Raw genomic sequence first — 6,000 nt, 5'->3', positions numbered from 1 at the left:
GCTGTTGAGCAGTCACAATAAAATCCCTAACAAGCTTTGAGACCTTAAGCAAATGAAATAACATTTTTAGGCCACAATTTGCTCATGAGTAAAAGTATAATTCAATCAAATTTGATGATATTTAGACCAAGCCTGTTGGAAGGTAGGTGACTTGGCCTTGCTACTTAGAAGCTATGACCCTATATGTAAATCCAAGAACTTATGGTGGGAGAAACACTAGAGAAAAATCTAGAATAAAATAAGAAACACAGAGATGAAATAGCATTATGTGACTATGTTATAGACTTTCTGGCCAGAAGGAGAAAAAGAAGGATTCTTTTCTACTGCAGACCACAAAACTGACAAGGCAGCCACATATCTTAGTGTTAGGGATTTTAGTCTCCGAGTATCTGCAGAAACTTTCATTCCTCAGAAAGCAAAACACTGACAATTTCTTGACTGGCCTTGCTGATAATTTCATTTCCCAGAAGGCAGAGTAAGCATTAAGGGGAACTCCTGCTCAGGACCCAATTCTGACAGAAACCAGTAGGTAAAATGGAAATGATTGGAACCTTGGGGAAAAGCAACCATGCGCTCTTAGAGTTTGATTTAAGCAGTGTTCTGCCTATGCAAACACAAATGATTCTAATGAGCAAGAAAATGGGGAGGAAACTAAAGAAACCAGTGTGCTGCACAGGGACTCACTGACAGGCTCTGAATTTAAAACAGCATGCGCAAAAGATGGTAAAAGGGGACACATAATCAAGCATAAATATATGAAGGTAGCATTGACGTATAAAAATTCAGCAACACTAAAGCACAAAATGAACTGGGACTTGTGAAAGAGGCTAAAAAGAACCCAAAGTGCTTTTCCTTAGCATGAAATAAGAGGGAAGATCAATAAAGGAATAGGCCCATTTTTTTTGAACACATAAAATTCATTCATGAAAAAGAAAGCAAAGCCTCTTTATTCTTTTAGGTTTCTTCCCTGTTGACTCATTCATATCTCTGCTCACATGTCACTTCTTCAGAGATTGCCTTGACTGCCCTTTTAAAAATAGATCTTGGAGCTGGGGATGTTGCTCAGTGGTAGAGCACTCACCCTACATATGAGGGATCTATCCCCAGCACCACAGGAAAAAACAAAACAAAACAAAACAAAAAACAACTCACTGACCTCCAGACTTTTCTTTCTTTGTGGGGGAGGGGATTTACTGGAGGTCAAACCCACGAGTGGGTAGCTCTACATTCCCAGCCCTTTTTTGAGTTAAGTTCTTATTAAATTACCCATCTGGTCTTGAACTTGTGATCCTCTTGTGTTATAGCTTCCTGAGTCCCTGGGGTTACAGGCTTGAAGACTTTGCATATGCAATCACTGACTGCCATTATTTTACAGATGTAAGTATTTTCTCTCTTTTGCATTAGAATGTGGCAGGGACATTGATTTGTTCACTGCTGGATCTGTAGGACCCAATAAATATGTGTTGAATGAAGTCAAGACCATTAGATTTTGGCTAAACATGAAAAGACAAACAGATAAAAAGATATAGAGAAATTTATTGAGGACTAGTAGGTATCAAACACTAAATATTTATACTCACTCAAGCTTTTAATCATCACAACACTATAAAAACATGCATTATTATAGGGTTGAATAATTTGCCCAGGACCACTCAACTACAAAAGTGTAGAGCTAGGACCTGAGCTAGGACCTATTTAGGTACAGGGTCAAGCACTTAACCTATACACTGTACTGGGAGAACCTAACTGGTCTAGGGGCAAATGTGTCTCTTGACTTCAGTGAATTATTACCAGGGACCTTCTAAATGATATTATGGAGTGTTTAACTGATTACCTTTTAAAAATGGGGTGGGGGGTTGGGGGAGGCTAGGACAGAAATGCCTTATATTAAGAAAATGGCAGAACCTGGAAACTTTAGATTCTTGAAATTGTCATTGCTTGGTGGGTGGGGCGTAGATAGCCTACATTATATTTATAAGAAGTTTGTGAACATTTTTGAAAAGTGGTTATTAGGAAAACATATAAGTTCAAAAAGGATAAGTAATTTAGCCCAATTTTATATATTCTCCTCTGTTAGAGTTAGCAAACCTGCATATCAGGGCAATGGAAATAGCAAGGCATTCAGTCTTCCTTTATATCTTTGTGAAGCAGATGGAGAAATGTAGGTTCCGGGATATATTATCATATTTTTGTAAGTGATTGAGTGATTGCCCCCAGTGGTGATGAACATATTTATCAATGCCTGGTGTGAACATATTTATCAATGAGTGAGATAAAGCTATAAGAAGGCATGACTTATTAAAAACAGGTTACATGAGAGAAGGAAGGCTTTGGATTATAAAATCAGGATGTAAAAATAATTAAAACATGGACAAAATCTAATAATATATAATTTGGTGGGAATATTTGTGAGATCCTGCCTTGGTACCCAAATACCAACAGCCCAAATTTGCTTTGAAAGATATGTGACTTAGCAGCAGGACTCAGGGAGAAAAATAAAGGAGATTTACTTGGCTATGAATCAACGGAAAAACATGGTTGCAAAAACAAACACCACCAAACAGGAATAGATTAGACTGCATTAATAAGTTTAGAATATAAATAAAATAATGGATCCAGCCATGGTGGTACACACCTGTAATCCCAGCCACTTGGGAGACTGAGGCAAGAGGATACAAGTTCAAGGCCAGCCTCAGCAACTTAGTGAAACCCTTAGCAACTTTGCAAATAAAAAAATCAAAAGGACTGGGGATGTAGCTCAATGGTAAAGCACTACTGTGCTCATGCCCCTGTACAAATAAATAAATAATAAGAAAAAAGAAGAATAAAATAATGGAGAGGTCTGGGGATGTAGCTCTTGTGTAGTATTGCAGAGTGTTTTCAGAGCATGTGTGAGCCCTGGGTATGATCCCTAGTACCACAAAAAAAAAAAAAAAAAAAAAAAAAAGAAAGAAAGGAGAATATAATCTAATCCTGCTTTCAATTGTTTAGATTACCATCTAGGAGTAATATTTAAGGAAGATGTGAATGTAAAGTTTATAAGATTTCCAAGATATATAGCTTGAATGGTCTTATATTTGATAGTTATATCTGAATAGTATAAACATAAATTTAATCATTACTTAGAATTTACTATTTTCTAGACACTATGTTAACTATTTTACACTAGTCAATGTTAACACCAGCCCCAAGAAGTTCTAGGTTATTTTAATGTTATATGAGTAGAAAATTGAGACTGAGAGAGTTTAAATAATACAAATAAATAAATAAATAAATACTAACAAATGATAATGCTTACATTTGAAGGGAGGTCTGTCTCCAGTACCTGCTCACTTATTCTCTATTATGAATTTCTCCTACTAAATAGAAAGAAATCATATTGTAATGTAGAGGCATATGTGTACATTTGTACATATGATGATAAAATCACATAAAATAATAGAATAAAAATAATATGCAAGAAAAAGACTAGAAATAGAAAACATTAAGAATAGGAGCTGGGTATGGTGGTACACAACTGTAATCCCAGCAGCTCCAGAGGCTGAAGCAGGAGGATTGACATTGTTGAGGCACTAAGCAACTCAGTGAGACCCTGTCTCTAAATAAAATACAAAAAAAGGGCTGGGGATGTGGCTCAGTGATTAAGTGCCCCTGGATTCACTCCCCAGTACTACTGAGAGCCATAGCCCAGTAGGAATGACTCATGGCATTTTTGGTTGAAAGGTGAGGACAGCAAGCCATTGAGATGATAATGATTATGTTAAGATGTGCATTCAATTGGATATTAGACCCCTGCTGTCCGCCTAGGCCTGCTACTTTGGAGCTCTCTTGGGGACTCCCGGAGAGTTCCCATTGGTTGGGGAAGTGCGGTAGGAGGGATTTCCGGAGGAGGGATTTCCGGTTGGTGTGGTGTGTCCCGGGAGAACGCTTGGCGTTCTCGGGAGTTTTGGAAATAAAGTTTGTTCCTGCTTGAGTGGCTCGAGATTTAGTGCCCAGCCAGACTGCGGCACAGTACCAAAACAAACAAACCAAAACCAATAAGAATAGGTCCTGGGAAAATAACTACTTTCTTCTTTATCTACTTTCTTCAACTTTCCAGATCTTTCCTAACCCTTTCCTAACTTAATGAAACTCTCACTACATTTTTTGGGTTAAAAAAATTCCTATAAGTATGTGGGAGAGGGATTCATTTTATTACAAGTGCCCCAAAGAGGTTGAATAAAAATACATTAAGGTATCATAAGGCATATTTTAGTTTAAAAACTGAACCACTTGTAGTCAGAATTTTTCAAAGAAAGAATACCTCGATAGAAGAAATAGTGAGTTCGCTGTCCCTAGAGATGCAAACACAAGTCTGGAAACACTAATATTTAATCATTGTTGGCTAATATATCACTTCATACTGTGGTCTTTTCAATCTGCTTAAGGGACCTTATGTTATAAATACATTTAATAAAATATTTGTTTAATGAACACATGAAACATTCAGAAGAGGAAAGTAGCCTACAGATAATATTTGGTTTCAATACCAGCGTTTTATGAAGTGAGCGTGGACAGCGAAGACTGGACTGAAAGCTGTCATGGTCATTGGTTTACTCAAGTCGCAGCTGACCCCTGGCTATTGACACTGATCACCCAGTAAGTGGTCCCTCCAGGATGTGCTATTGGAGCATGACCTCCTCTCATATACTCTAGTCTCTGCTTCCATTCCAAGTTCAGGTAAGTGTTCCTCTTTTTTTTCTTTCCTCCCTAAACCAGGACTTCTGTTATCTAAACTGAAAGCTCCTAGAAAGCAGGAAAAATGTCTCTTTAAAATTTATTTAAATTATTTTTTTAGTTGTAGTTGACACAATACTTTTATTTTATTTATTTTTATGTGGTGCTGAGGATCAAACCCAGGGCATTGCACGTGCTAGGCGAGCGCTCTACTGTTTAGCCACAACCCCAACCCCAAAATGTCTCTTTTTTATCTGTTCAGATTGTATACGATGCTTGATTCGATAGACACAAAGCAAATATCCATTGACTCTATCAGTTTGGCAGGTATATTCAGTAAGTTTTTGTTTTCTTATCTAAATATGGTCAAAAGGACCACCTTTGATTTCACATATAAACCATGGCAGAATTTACTTTAAGGGTTGTTAATTATTTTGTTATCCCTTGCTAAAATCATGCTTTCCTTTTTGTGAGTAGAAACCAAGACCCAAGGCTTCAGCATGGAGATGTTTTTTTAATTAGAGTAAAAAAAAAGTTTGATTTTTCTTTTCAGGAAAGAAAATTGTCAATTTTTTGTCAAATGAAAAGCATATAAGTTAAATTTACAAGATAGGGGACCAGACAAATTTGAAATATTACCTCCTCCTTTTCCAAGATAAACTCTACATGACATTGACCTGTGGTCCTACCATACAACTTTTATCCATATTAATAGGGTTGGGTCACAAAATAATTATAATAAATTAAATGTTCTGCTATCTTTCCCCAAATGTTCTTCACATAGTTGGAAATAGTGATGAAGAGGACACTGTAATGCTGAAAGCAGCTTTCAGGGAAAAAACTGGATAGGCTTCATTTGTTTTTGTGGGTTTTTAAAAAAAATTTTTTTGTAGTTGTAGATGGACAATACTTTTATTTTATTTGTTTATTTTTATGTGGTGCTTAGGATTGAACCCAGTGCCTCACAGGTGCTAGTCAAGCGCTCTGCCACTGAGCTAAAGCCCAGCCCTTCATTTGTTTTTGTTCTTACATATATTAAAGCATCCTAATTACATTTTTGTAGCTTCTCAGAAGTTGGGCATAATATAACCTAGCACATACAACCTCAAGAAAAAAATTATTGAAGTGCATAATCAATATAGAAGAATCACTATTTTACTTCAAGAAAGCATAACTAAATATATTACTAAGACAAAAACAAAAACCCCTCAGATATTGTGATAATGAATGGCTCAGTAGGAATATAGAACAAAATGCAAAGTAAGAAGTTTGGGAGAAACGGTC

General features: G+C 36.5%; 1 protein-coding gene and 1 long non-coding RNA gene across 44 annotated transcripts in view; one reads left to right on the top strand and one right to left on the bottom strand.

Moving 5' to 3' along the window:
* Positions 1-5,040, top strand: part of LOC125620001 — a 9,559-nt gene extending 4,519 nt beyond the window's left edge. The window contains exons 2-3 of the long non-coding RNA XR_007351586.1: positions 1,305-1,377; positions 4,533-5,040. This is a non-coding gene — a long non-coding RNA (uncharacterized LOC125620001). The remainder of the gene's footprint in view (positions 1-1,304; positions 1,378-4,532) is intronic.
* Adgrl2 (adhesion G protein-coupled receptor L2) overlaps positions 1-6,000 on the bottom strand; it is a 624,560-nt gene that overhangs the window by 194,238 nt on the left and 424,322 nt on the right. The gene's annotated exons all lie outside the window — the stretch shown is intronic.

This window comes from Marmota marmota, unplaced genomic scaffold (assembly GCF_001458135.2).
Source record: "Marmota marmota marmota unplaced genomic scaffold, marMar, whole genome shotgun sequence".
NCBI lineage: Eukaryota > Metazoa > Chordata > Mammalia > Rodentia > Sciuridae > Marmota > Marmota marmota.
This window is presented reverse-complemented; position numbering and strand designations above follow the sequence as displayed.